Below are 13,914 nucleotides of genomic sequence, written 5' to 3'. Positions count from 1 at the left end.
TGGGTTGTAGACTCCGTCTCATGCTACCACTAGAGTAAAAGCGCCGCCAGAATTCAAAAGTGACCAAAACATCAGCCAGGAAGCATAGGAACTGAGAAGTGGTCTGTGGTCCCCACCTGCAGAACCACTCCTTTATTGGGGGTGTCTTGCTAATTGCCTATAATTTCCACCTGTTGTCTATTCCATTTGCACAACAGCATGTGAAATTTATTGTCAATCAGTGTTGCTTCCTAAGTGGACAGTTTGATTTCACAGAAGTGTGATTGACTTGGAGGTACATTGTGTTGTTTAAGTGTTCCCTTTATTTTTTTGAGCAGTGTATATATATTTTTTAAACCCTAATAGTAGGCTATTCAAAAAAATAAAAACACTAATTCACAATATTTGTAAGCCGGCCCTGTGAGCCGGCCCTGTGAGCCGGCCCTGTGAGCCGGGCCCTGTAAGCCGGCCCTGTAAGCCGGCCCTGTAAGCCGGCCCTGTAAGCCGGCCCTGTAAGCCGGCCCTGTAAGCCGGCCCTGTACAATCAATGAACCAACCATCAGCATCGCCCAGGTCTATAACTTGTCTCAACGTTCAACATCAGACTCACGGACAGACATTTTGTATTTGTAGCATATAGTAACCAGTCCATCCAGTATGCTCAGTAATACAATCCATTCTCAAAGGTCATTATTCAAACTAGTACAGGCTAGACCAATTATGTACCAAAGACATCAATTCGTTTTGTTTCATGTGTTTTTCTACCATGCGTAATATTCGGGAGGCTATGTACTGTATTGCTATTTACTGTATTGCTATGTACTGTATTGCTATGTACTGTATTGCTATGTACTGTATTGCTATGTATTGTAATGTACTGTATTGCTATGTACTGTATTGCTATGTACTGTATTGCTATGTATTGTATTGCTATGTTCTGTATTGCTATGTATTGTAATGTACTGTATTAATATGTACTGTATTGTTATGTACTGTATTGCTATGTACTGTATTGCTATGTACTGTATTGCTATGTATTGTACTGTACTGTATTAATATGTACTGTATTGTTATGTACTGTATTGCTATGTACTGTATTGCTATGTACTGTATTGCTATGTACTGTATTGCTATGTATTGTCTTGATATGTACTGTATTGCTATGTACTGTATTGCTATGTATTGATATGTACTGTATTAATATGTACTGTATTGTTATGTACTGTATTGCTATGTACTGTATTGCTATGTATTGTATTGCTATGTATTGTAATGTACTGTATTGTTATGTACTGTATTGCTATGTACTGTATTGCTATGTACTGTATTGCTATGTATTGTCTTGATATGTACTGTATTGCAATGTACTGTATTGCTATGTATTGATATGTACTGTATTGTTATGTACTGCTATGTATTGTTATGTACTGTATTGCTATGTACTGTATTGCTATGTACTGTATTGCTATGTATTGTCTTGATATGTACTGTATTGCTATGTATTGTATTGCTATGTATTGTCTTGCTATGTACTGTATTGCTATGTATTGTATTGCTATGTACTGTATTAATATGTACTGTATTGCTATGTACTGTATTGCTATGTACTGTATTGCTATGTATTGTCTTGATATGTACTGTATTGCTATGTACTGTATTGCTATGTACTGTATTGCTATGTACTGTATTGCTATGTATTGATATGTACTGTATTGTTATGTACTGCTATGTATTGTTATGTACTGTATTGCTATGTATTGTAATGTACTGTATTAATATGTACTGTATTATGTACTGTATTGCTATGTACTGTATTGCTATGTACTGTATTGCTATGTACCCTATTGCTATGTACTGTATTGCTATGTATTGTCTTGATATGTACTGTATTGCTATGTACTGTATTGCTATGTATTGTCTTGATATGTACTGTATTGCTATGTACTGTATTGCTATGTACTGTATTGCTATGTATTGTCTTGATATGTACTGTATTGCTATGTACTGTATTGCTATGTATTGTCTTGATATGTACTGTATTGCTATGTATTGTAATGTACTGTATTAATATGTACTGTATTGCTATGTACTGTATTGTTATGTACTGCTATGTATTGATATGTACTGTATTGTTATGTACTGTATTGTTATGTACTGCTATGTATTGATATGTACTGTATTGCTATGTACTGTATTGCTATGTATTGTATTGCTATGTACTGTATTGCTGTTTATTGTATTGCTATGTACTGTATTGCTGTTTATTGTATTGCTATGTACTGTATTGCTATGTATTGTCTTGATATGTACTGTATTGCTATGTACTGTATTGCTATGTATTGATATGTACTGTATTGTTATGTACTGCTATGTATTGTTATGTACTGTATTGCTATGTATTGTAATGTACTGTATTAATATGTATTGTTATGTACTGTATTGCTATGTACTGTATTGTTATGTACTGTATTGCTATGTACCCTATTGCTATGTACTGTATTGCTATGTATTGTCTTGATATGTACTGTATTGCTATGTACTGTATTGCTATGTATTGTCTTGATATGTACTGTATTGCTATGTACTGTATTGCTATGTACTGTATTGCTATGTATTGTCTTGATATGTACTGTATTGCTATGTACTGTATTGCTATGTACTGTATTGCTATGTACTGTATTGCTATGTATTGTCTTGATATGTACTGTATTGCTATGTACTGTATTGCTATGTATTGTAATGTACTGTATTAATATGTACTGTATTGCTATGTACTGTATTGTTATGTACTGCTATGTATTGATATGTACTGTATTGTTATGTACTGTATTGTTATGTACTGCTATGTATTGATATGTACTGTATTGCTATGTACTGTATTGCTATGTATTGTATTGCTATGTACTGTATTGCTGTTTATTGTATTGCTATGTACTGTATTGCTGTTTATTGTATTGCTATGTACTGTATTGCTATGTATTGTATTGATATGTGATGTATTGTTATGTATTGTATTGCTATGTACTGTATTGCATTGCTATGTAATGTATTGCTATGTATTGTAATGTACTGTATTGCTGTGTACTATATTGTTATTTGCTGTATTGCTATGTACTGATTGCTATGTACTGTATTGCTATATAGTGTATTTCTATGTACTGTATTGCTATGTTCTGTATTGCTATGTTCTGTATTGCTATGTTCTGTATTGCTATGTTCTGTATTGCTACGTATTGCTATGTACTGTATTGCTATGTACTGTATTGCTATATAGTGTATTTCTATGTACTGTATTGCTATGTGCTGTATTGCTATGTACTGTATTGCTATGTATTGTTATGTACTGTATTGCTATGTTCTGTATTGCTATGTATTGTTATGTACTGTATTGCTATGTTCTGTATTGCTATGTACTGTATTGCTATGTATTGTATTGCTATGTTCTGTATTGCTATGTACTGTATTGCTATGTGCTGTATTGCTATGTTCTGTATTGCTATGTACTGTATTGCTATGTATCTGTATTGCTATGTACTGTATTGCTATGATGCTGTATTGCTATGTATTTTATTGCTATGTTCTGTATTGCTATGTACTGTACTGCTATGTATTGTAGTACTATGTATTGTAAGCCTATGTATGAGCTATAATATTGGTATGAGTGTTTTGAATGAATCATCACCTTAAAAAAACACAGTTTTGTTTTGTTAGGCTTTAAAACAACAACCACAATGGTCATGTTTTACTCTCAGTTTCAGCCTGCTGTTGAACTTCACAGTGAGGTGAGTTACAAAAGCAGGATACTGTTGTTACACCCTGATTTTGTTTCACCGGTCGTTGTGCTTGTCTCCGCCCCATCCAGGTGTCGCTCACCATCCCCGGTGAGTTCGTCTCCCGTGTCTTCCTGTCTCTCTGTGCCAGTTCGTCTCGTTTGCTAAGTCAACCAGTGTTTAGCTCCTATTTTTCCCAGTCTCTGTTTTTTCCTCCTGGTTTTGACCCTTGCCCGTCCTGACACCGAGCCCTGAGTACCAGTCCATTAGGACCTGATGGAGGGGCAATAGAGCCCTGAGTACCAGGCCATTAGGACCTGATGGTGGGACAATAGAGCCCTGAGTACCAGGCCATTAGGACCTGATGGTGGGACAATAGAGCCCACTGAGTACCAGGCCATTAGGATCTGATGGAGGGACAATAGAGCCCTGAGTACCAGGCCATTAGGACCTGATGGTGGGACAATAGAGCCCTGAGTACCAGGCCATTAGGACCTGATGGAGGGACAATAGAGCCCTCTGAGTACCAGGCCATTAGGACCTGATGGTGGGACAATAGAGCCCTGAGTACCAGTCCGTTAGGACCAGATGGAGGGACAATAGAACCCTGAATACCAGTCCGTTAGGACCTGCCGATCATTAGCAAGTTGGGTACTACCAAAGCATGTCCAGATTACCGTCAAATTGAATTAAGATTGCGTCGTCTGTGGGTCTGTTGGGGCGGTATGCAAATTGGTGTGGTTCTAGGGTGTCTGGGATGATGGTGTTGATGTGAGCCATGATCAGCCGTTCAAAGCACTTCATTATTACAGATATGAGTGCTGCAGGGCAGTACTCATTGTGACAGGATGCCTTCGTTTTTGGGAACAGGAATGATGGTGGTCAGTTTGAAACGTGGAGATTGCAGACTGGAACAAGGAGAGGTTGAAAATGTCCATTGAAGACAGTTGGTCTGCACATGCCCTCGGGACACGTCCAGGAATGCAGTCTGGCCCTACGATCTTACGAATGTTTACCCGTTTAAAAACCAGCCTTGAAGAGCGAGAGATCACCCTGTCCTCTGGATTAGCAGAGACCCTCATGCAGGACTATGTGTTGTTTTTGTCATAAAAGGCATTAAGTTCATCTGGTGTAAAGGGATCGATGGGCAGATCATCGTAATGTACTGGATGCAGCCTCCGCCATTTGCGTCGAGTTTCGGAGGTGGTATGATAGGAATCCTCCTTGTTCCGATATTGTCCTTTTGCCTGTTTCAGGGCCCGGCGGAGGTCGTAGCTGGGACTTCTTGCACTTGTTTGTGTCCTCAGCAATAGCCTCGGAGTTGGCTACGATAGCCCTGAGAGCTACTAGTCCTGTCCTTTAGCTTAGCTCCAACCTTGGTGTTAATCCTGGGCTTTTGATTGGGGAAGCAGTGAACCTTCACCGTAGGGACGACGTCTGCGACGCATTTCCTGATGAAGTCGGTGGCGGAGGAGGTTTGCTCGTCAGTGCTATCGATGGAGTCCCGTAACATATTCCAGTGAACGCTGGCGAAGCAGTCCTGAAGCGTAGGCTCTGATTTGATAGATCATTTTTTTCTACGGAGCGCATCACGGGTACTTCCTGTTTGAGCTTTTGTATGTGAACAGGAAGCAAGAGTATAAAGTCATGGTCTGATTTGCCAGAGGGGTGACGAGGGATGGCCTTGTATGGTTCCTTCTGGGTTGAGTAACAGTGGTCTAGGACTTTATTGCCCCATAGTGGCGAAATGGTTTGCTAAACTGTAACATTGTAGCAAGATCTCAGCAGACAAAATGGTTTGCTATCTCCCTGTGTTTATCATCTCTCCTCTCTCCCTGTGTTTATCCTCTCTCCTCTCCCTGTGGTTATCCTCTCTCCTCTCTCCCTGTGTTTATCCTCTCTCCTCTCTCCCTGTGTTTATCCTGTCTCCTCTCTCCCTGTGTTTATCCTCTGTCCTCTCTCCCTGTGTTTATCCTCTCTCCTCTCCCTGTGGTTATCCTCTCTCCTCTCTCCCTGTGTTTATCCTCTCTCCCTGTGTTTATCCTCTCTCCTCTCTCCCTGTGTTTATCCTCTCACCCTGTATTTATCCTCTCTCCCTGTATTTATCCTCTCTCCTCTCTCACTGTGTTTATTCTCTCTCCCTGTGTTAATCCTCTCTCCTCTCTCCCTGTGTTTATCCTCTCTCCTCTCTCCCTGTGTTTATCCTCTCTCCCTGTGTTTATCCTCTCTCCCTGTGTTTATCCTCTCTCCTCTCTCCCTGTATTTATCCTCTCTCCTCTCTCCCTGTGTTTATCCTGTCTCCTCTCTCCCTGTGTTTATCCTCTCTCCTCTCTCCCTGTATTTATCTTCTCTCATCTCTCCTCTCTCCCTGTGTTTATCCTCTCTCCCTGTATTTATCTTCTCTCATCTCTCCCTGTATTTATCTTCTCTCATCTCTCCCTGTGTTTATCCTTTCTCCTCTCCCTGTATTTATCCTCTCTCCTCTCTCCCTGTGTTTATCCTCTCTCCCTGTGTTTATCCTCTCTCCTCTCTCCCTGTGTTTATGCTCTCTCCTCTCTCCCTGTGTTTATCCTCTCTCCTCTCTCCCTGTATTTATCCTCTCTCCTCTCTCCCTGTGTTTATCCTCTCTCCCTGTGTTTATCCTCTCTCCTCTCTCCCTGTGTTTATCCTCTCTCCTCTCTCCCTGTGTTTATCTTCTCTCCTCTCTCCCTGTGTTTATCCTCTCTCCTCTCTCCCTGTATTTATCCTCTCTCCCTGTATTTATCCTCTCTCCTCTCTCCCTGTGTTTATCCTCTCTCCCTGTGTTTATCCTCTCTCCTCTCTCCCTGTATTTATCCTCTCTCCTCTCTCCCTGTGTTTATCCTCTCTCCTCTCTCCCTGTATTTATCCTCTCTCCCTGTGTTTATCCTCTCTCCTCTCTCCCTGTATTTATCCTCTCTCCTCTCTCCCTGTATTTATCCTCTCTCCTCTCTCCCCCTAATTATCCTCTCTCCCTGTGTTTATCCTCCTCCTCTCCCTGTATTTATCTTCTCTCATCTCTCCTCTCTCCCTGTATTTATCTTCTCTCATCTCTCCTCTCTCCCTGTATTTATCTTCTCTCATCTCTCCCTGTGTTTATCCTCTCTCCCTGTGTTTATCCTCTCTCCCTGTGTTTATCCTCTCTCCCTGTGTTTATCCTCCTCCTCCAGCGACGGTCGGCAGTTCAGAGCCTCCAGCGGGGGTTCCCAGTTCAGAGCCTCCAGTGGGGGTTCCCAGTTCAGAGCCTCCAGTGGGGGTTCCCAGTTCAGAGCCTCCAGCGGGGGTTCCCAGTTTAGAGCCTCCAGCGACGATCCACGGTCCGGTTCCACTGAAGTGGGGGGAGCCTCAAGCGGAGTGGGGTCTGTGTCCCGCACCGGAGTCTGTGTCCCGCACCGGGGTCTGGGTCCCGCACCGGGGTCTGCGTCCCGCACCGGAGTCTGTGTCCCGCACCGGGGTCTGCGTCCCGCACCGGAGCCGAGAGGAGATGCCCACCCGGACCCTCCCTATAGGTTCAGGTTTGCAGCCGGAGTCCGGACCTTTGGGGGGGGGGTACTGTCCCGCCCTGACCTTAGAGAGCCTTTTTTGTCTCTATTTTGTTAGGTCAGGGTGTGACTTGGGTGGGCATATCAATGTTGCTATTTCTTTGTTGGCCTAGTATGGTTCCCAATCAGAGGCAGCTGTTTATCGTTGTCTCTGATTGGGGATCATACTTAGGCAGCCATTTTCTCCCACCTGTGATTGTGGGATCTTGTTTTTTGTACAGCTGCTGTGAAGCCTGCAGAACTTTACATTCGTTTTGTATTTTCTTTGTTTTGTCGGTGTTCATCAAATAAAAAGTAAGATATACGCTTACCACGCTGCACCTTGGTCTCCTTCTTACGACAAACGTAGCACTCCCTGTATTTATCCACTCTCCTCTCTCCCACCCCTTTATGACAACTCTACCACTGTGAAAACACAATGATTTTAACCCATGGCCCTCTGACTGATCACATCCAGGTGGTCCCCATCATTAGGACCTGAGGCTGGAGGGATTTGTGTGTGTTCGCGTGTGTGCCTGCCTGTGTGTGTGTGTGTGTGTGTGTGTGTGTGTGTGTTACGGTGATGACTCACAGAGGCCTGCTTCCCACACATTCTCTCTCAGGCAGGTCCAGATGTGTGTGTTGGAGTGAAAGGGGCCCCAGAGTCAAGTACTCACAGGTGTCCATATCCATTAGAATGTGTTTATATCACTGAGCACACACACACAACACACACACACACAGACACACACACACACAAAATTTGGCACCGTAAAACCAAGATGGTGCTGCACTGTATGAGCTTTACTTTTTTTTTGTTGCACGGAATGTATGCGCTATTATTTCTATTATGATCGACAAGATCTTTTGAACATCAGATGTGTTTCTTCGACCTACCCAAGAGGAAACGCTGATGAAAAAGGAGGCTGGAGGCGTCCTAGTGAAGGCAAAGGGAAAACCACTTCCCTCTAGTCTCTTGATAATAAGATGGATGACCTCTGATCGCAGATTTGCTGTCAACGGGACTCAATATTCTTTTTTTTTTTTTTCTGAAACGATGGCTATCGGGGGTATTGTCTTTTCATTAACAACAGATGGTGTGTAGACTCCAGCGTAGTGGAAGTCTCAACCTATTGTTCAACCGTCTTGGAATACCTGATGGTCAAATACTGACCCTTCATCTGTTATCGTGACTGTTGTATATATTCCACCTCAGGACAACAACAAGCTGTCACTCAACGAACTGTACGAGGTTATAAACAAGCAAGAAACCATTTACAGGGAGGCTGCTTTTCTTGTTCCCAGCGATTTTTATTCATGCGTCACTAAGACACGTCATTCCCAACTTCTATCAACACGTCTCATTCGCCACTAGGGGGCGACACATTCCCAGACCACTGTTAATCAACCCACAAGCAGGCATACAAGGCCTTCCCTCGTCCCCCCCTTTGGCAAATCAGATCATAACTCTATACTACTGGTGGAATCCATTTACACAGGCTCCAATGCTTGAGGCAGGGGATACAGTCTTTTACGAATTACAAACGAAGACCCAGCCATGCCCAACGATGCCTCTCTCTACCCGAGAGGCTTTGGTAAAATGCCCAACGCTTTGGTAAAAACCACACTGAGACATTCACGAGGGCTCTCGCTGACGCAGAGGACTGGGTGATCTCCAAGGCCGACCTGAGTAAGGTTTTTAATCTCACTCGCAAGGCCGCGTGGTTGGACGATATTCCAGGACGCGTTCTCAGAGCATACGCAGACCAGATGGCAGACATCTTCATGGTCATTTTCAGCCTCTCCTTGTACCCCGTCTGTAATCCCCCACATGTCTCAAACTGACCACCATCATTCCTGTTCCCAACAACTCTAAGGCTTCATGCCACAATGACTAAGACCCTGTAGCACTCACGTCTGTAATCATGAAGTGCTTTGAAAGGCTGGTTATGGCAACACATCAACTCCATCATCCCAGACACACTAGACCCACTCCAATTTGCATACCGCCCCAACGACCCAACAGATGATGCACTCTACACTTCCCTTCCCAGCTGGACAAGAGGAACACCTGTGAGAATGCTGTTCATCGATTATAACTCAGCGTTCAACACCATAGTGTCCTCCAAACTCGTCACCAAGCTCAGGACCCTGGGACTAAACTCCTCCCTCTGCTACTGGATTCTGGACTTCCAGACGGGCCGCCCCAAGGTGGTGAGGGTAGGCAACATCACCTCCGCCACGCTGACCCTCAACACAGTCCCCTCCTGTACTCACCGTTTACCCACGACTCTGTGGCCACTCTCAACTCCATCATCAAGTTTAATGACGAAATGACGGTGTTAGGCCTGATCACCAACGGCGATGAGACAGCCTACAGGGAGTAGGTCAGAGACCTGGCAGGACTGGTGCCAGGACAATAACCTCTCCCTCAACCTCAGCAAGACCAAGGAACTGATCATTGACAACAGGAAACATGGGGTGGGTGCACACCCCCTTCGGGGCAGCAGGGGAGAGGGTCAAGAGCTTCAAGATCCTCTGTGTCCACGTCACTGAGGACTTAAGCCAGAGACTGGAGAGTCATTATTCAACGTTCTGGCGCCTTCTGAGAGCCTATGGGAGCCTTAGAAAATGTCACGTTACAGCAGAGATCCTTTGTTTTGGATAGAGATGACAAAGAAGGCCAAGAAATGGTCAGAGAGGGCGCTTCCTGTTTGGAATCTTCTCAGGTTTTGGCCTGCCATATGAGTTCTGTTATACTCACAGACACCATTCAAACAGTTTTAGAAACTTTAGGGTGTTTTCTATCCAAATCAAATAATTATATGAATATTCTAGTTTCTGGGCAGGAGTAATAACCTGATTAAATCGGGTACGTTTTTTATCCGGCCGTGAAAATACTGCCCCCTATCCTAAACAGGTTAACATGTTCCTCTCACACCAGAACAGTCATGAAGACGGCAATGTCGCTACTCCCTTAGGAGGCTGAAAAGATTTGGCCTCAGATCCTAAGGAACTTTTACAGCTGCACCATCGAGAGCATCCTCACTGGTGATATGGCAACCGTACCGCCCTCGACAGGAAGACGCCAACAGAGGATGGTGCAGACGGCCCAGCGCATCACTGGGGTTGAGCTCCTAGTCATTCAGGACGTAACTGCCAGGTGGTGTCTGGGAAAATGTCCAAGACATGGACTGTTCACCAAGCTTCTGTCCGGCAGGTCTCTCAACGCTCAGACCAACAGACTCCTAAACACCTTCTATTCCCAGGCCATTAGACTAAATAACTAACAACTACTACTCTCCCTCTCCCACAGACTATCCACACTGACTCTACACCCATCCACAGGTCTCTACCCACTCAGACACACACACCTTCACTGTCACTGTTAGTCACACTCATTTACATCCACACACACACCTACTCCGAATGATTATGGATTATTGACTAGATGTATTACTCCATAATGCTGCTGTTGATTGATTATTGATTAGCTTTACCATTAGTATCTATCTATTGATCCTGCTACTGGTCACTGTTACTGCTGTTGACTGATTATTGATTAGCTTTACAATTAGTTTATTACCATAAGTAGTCACTTTTCAGCCCTGTTTATAACAGCATCAGCTGTTCCGGACGACTGTGAGACCACGCTCTCCGCAACCGATGTGAGACTGTTAAACAGGTCAACATTCACAAGTCCGCAGGGCCAGACGGATTACCAGGACGTGTACTTCGAGCATGTGCTGACCAGGTGGCAAGTGTCTTCACTGACATTTTCAACTTGTCCCTGTCTGAGTCTGTAATACCAACATATTTTAAGCAGACCACCATAGTCCCTGTGACCAAGAACACTAAGGTAACCTGCCTAAATGACTAATGACCTGTAGCACTCACGTCTGTAGCCATGAAGTGCTATGAAAGGCTGGTCATGGCTCACATCAACACCATTATCCCAGAAACCGTAGACCCACTCCAATTTGCATACCGCCCCAACAGATCCACAGATGATGCAATCTCTATTGTGCTCCACACTGCCCTTTCGCACCTGGACAAAAGGAACACCTATGTGAGAATGCTGTTCATTGACTACAGCTCAGCGTTCAACACCATAGTGCCCTCAAAGCTCATCACTAAGCTAAGAACCCTGGGACTTAAACACCTCCCTCTGCAACTGGATCCTGGACTTCCTGACGGGCCGCCCCCAGGTGGTGAGGGTAGGTAACAACACATCTGCCACGCTGATCCTCAACATGGGGGCCACTCAGGGGTGCGTGCTCAGTCTCCTCCTGTACTCCCTGTTCACTAATGACTGCATGGCCAGGCACCAACACCATCATTAAGTTTGCCGATGACACAACAGTGGTAGGCCTGATCACCGACAACGATGAGACGGCCTATAAGGAGGAGGTCAGAGACCTGGCAGTTTGGTGCGAGGACAACAACCTCTCCCTCAACGTGATCAAGACAAAGGAGATGATTGTGGACTACAGAAAAAGGAGGACAGAGCACGCCCCCATTCTCATCGACGGGGCTGTAGTGGAGCAGGTTGAGAGCATCAAGTTTCTTGGTATCCACATCACCAACAAACTAACATGGTCCAACCACACCAAGACAGTCGTGAAGAGGGAACGACAAAACCTATTTCCCCTCAGAAGACTGAAAAGATTTGGCATGGGTCCCCAGATCCTCAAAAGGTTCTACAGCTGCACCATCGAGAGCATCCTGACTGGTTGCATCATAGCTACTGACCCTGTATATAGCTACTGACCCTGTATATAGCTACTGACCCTGGAACTGACCCTGTATATAGCTACTGACCCTGTATATAGCTACTGTCCCTGTATATAGCTACTGACCCTGATTATAGCTACTGACCCTGGAACTGACCCTGTATATAGCTACTGACCCTGTATATAACTACTGACCCTGTATATAGCTACTGACCCTGTATATAGCTACTGACCCTATATATAGAACTGACCCTGTATATAGCTACTGACCCTGTATATAGCTACTGTCCCTGTATATAGCTACTGACCCTGATTATAGCTACTGACCCTGGAACTGACCCTGTATATAGCTACTGACCCTGTATATAACTACTGACCCTGTATATAGCTACTGACCCTGTATATAGCTACTGACCCTATATATAGCTACTGACCCTGGAACTGACCCTGTATATAGCTACTGTCCCTGTATATAGCTACTGACCCTGGAACTGACCCTGTATATAGCTACTGACCCTGTATATAGCCACTGAGCCTGTAACTGACACTGTATATAGCTACTGACCCTGTATATAGCTACTGACCCTGTATATAGCTACTGACCCTGTATATAGCTACTGACCCTGTATATAGCTACTGACCCTGTATATAGCTACTGACCCTGTATATAGCTACTGACAATGTATATAGCTACTGACCCTGGAACTGTCCCTGTATTTAGCTACTGACCCTGTATATAGCTACTGACCCTGGATATAGCTACTGACCCTGTATATAGCTACTGACCCTGTATATAGCTACTGACCCTGGAACTGACCCTGTATATAGCTACTGACCCTGTTTATAGCTACTGACCCTGTATATAGCTACTGACCCAGGAACTGTCCCTGTATATAGCTACTGACCCTGTATATAGCTACTGACCCTGTATATAGCTACTGATCCTGTATATAGCTACTGACCCTGGAACTGACCCTGTATATAGCTACTGTCCCTGTATATAGCTACTGACCCTGTATATAGCTACTGACCCTGTATATAGCTACTGACCCTGTATACAGCTACTGCCCCTGTATATAGCTACTGACCCTGTATATAGCTACTGACCCTGTATATAGCTACTGACCCAGGAACTGTCCCTGTATATAGCTACTGACCCTGTATATAGCTACTGACCCAGGAACTGTCCCTGTATATAACTACTGACCCTGTATATAGCTACTGACCCTGTATATAGCTACTGACCCTGTATATAGCTACTGACCCTGTATATAGCTACTAACCCTGGAACTGACCCTGTATATAGCTACTGACCCTGTATATAGCCACTGACCCTGTATATAGCTACTGACCCTATATATTGCTACTGACCCTGTATATCGCTACTGACCCTGTATATAGCTACTGACCCTGTATATAGCTACTGTCCCTGTATATAGCTACTGACCCTGTATATAGCTACTGACCCTGTATATAGCTACTGACCCTGTATATAGCTACTGAGCCTGTAACTGACCCTGTATACACAGCTGAAGTCGGGCGTTTACATACACCTTAACCAAATACATTAAAAAACAGTTTTTCACAATTCCTGACATGTAATTCCTGACATTCCTCCTGACAGCGCTGGTGTAACTGAGTCAGGTTTGTAGGCCTGCTTGTTCGCACATGCTTTTTCAGTTCTGCCCAGAAACTTTCTATGGGATTGAGGTCAGGGCTTTGTGATGGCCACACCAGTACCTTGACTTTGTTGTCCTTATGCCATTTTGCCACAATTTTGGAAGTATGCTTGGGGTCATTGTCCATTTGGAAGACCCATTTGAGACCAAGCTTTAACTTCCTGACTGATGTCTTGAGATGTTGCTTCAATATATCCACATAATTGTCCTGCCT

Source organism: Salmo salar, chromosome 15 (genome assembly GCF_965601325.2).
Source record: "Salmo salar chromosome 15, fSalSal1, whole genome shotgun sequence".
Lineage (NCBI taxonomy): Eukaryota > Metazoa > Chordata > Actinopteri > Salmoniformes > Salmonidae > Salmo > Salmo salar.
The sequence above is the reverse complement of the archived record's forward strand: the minus strand, read 5'-3'. Positions refer to the sequence as shown.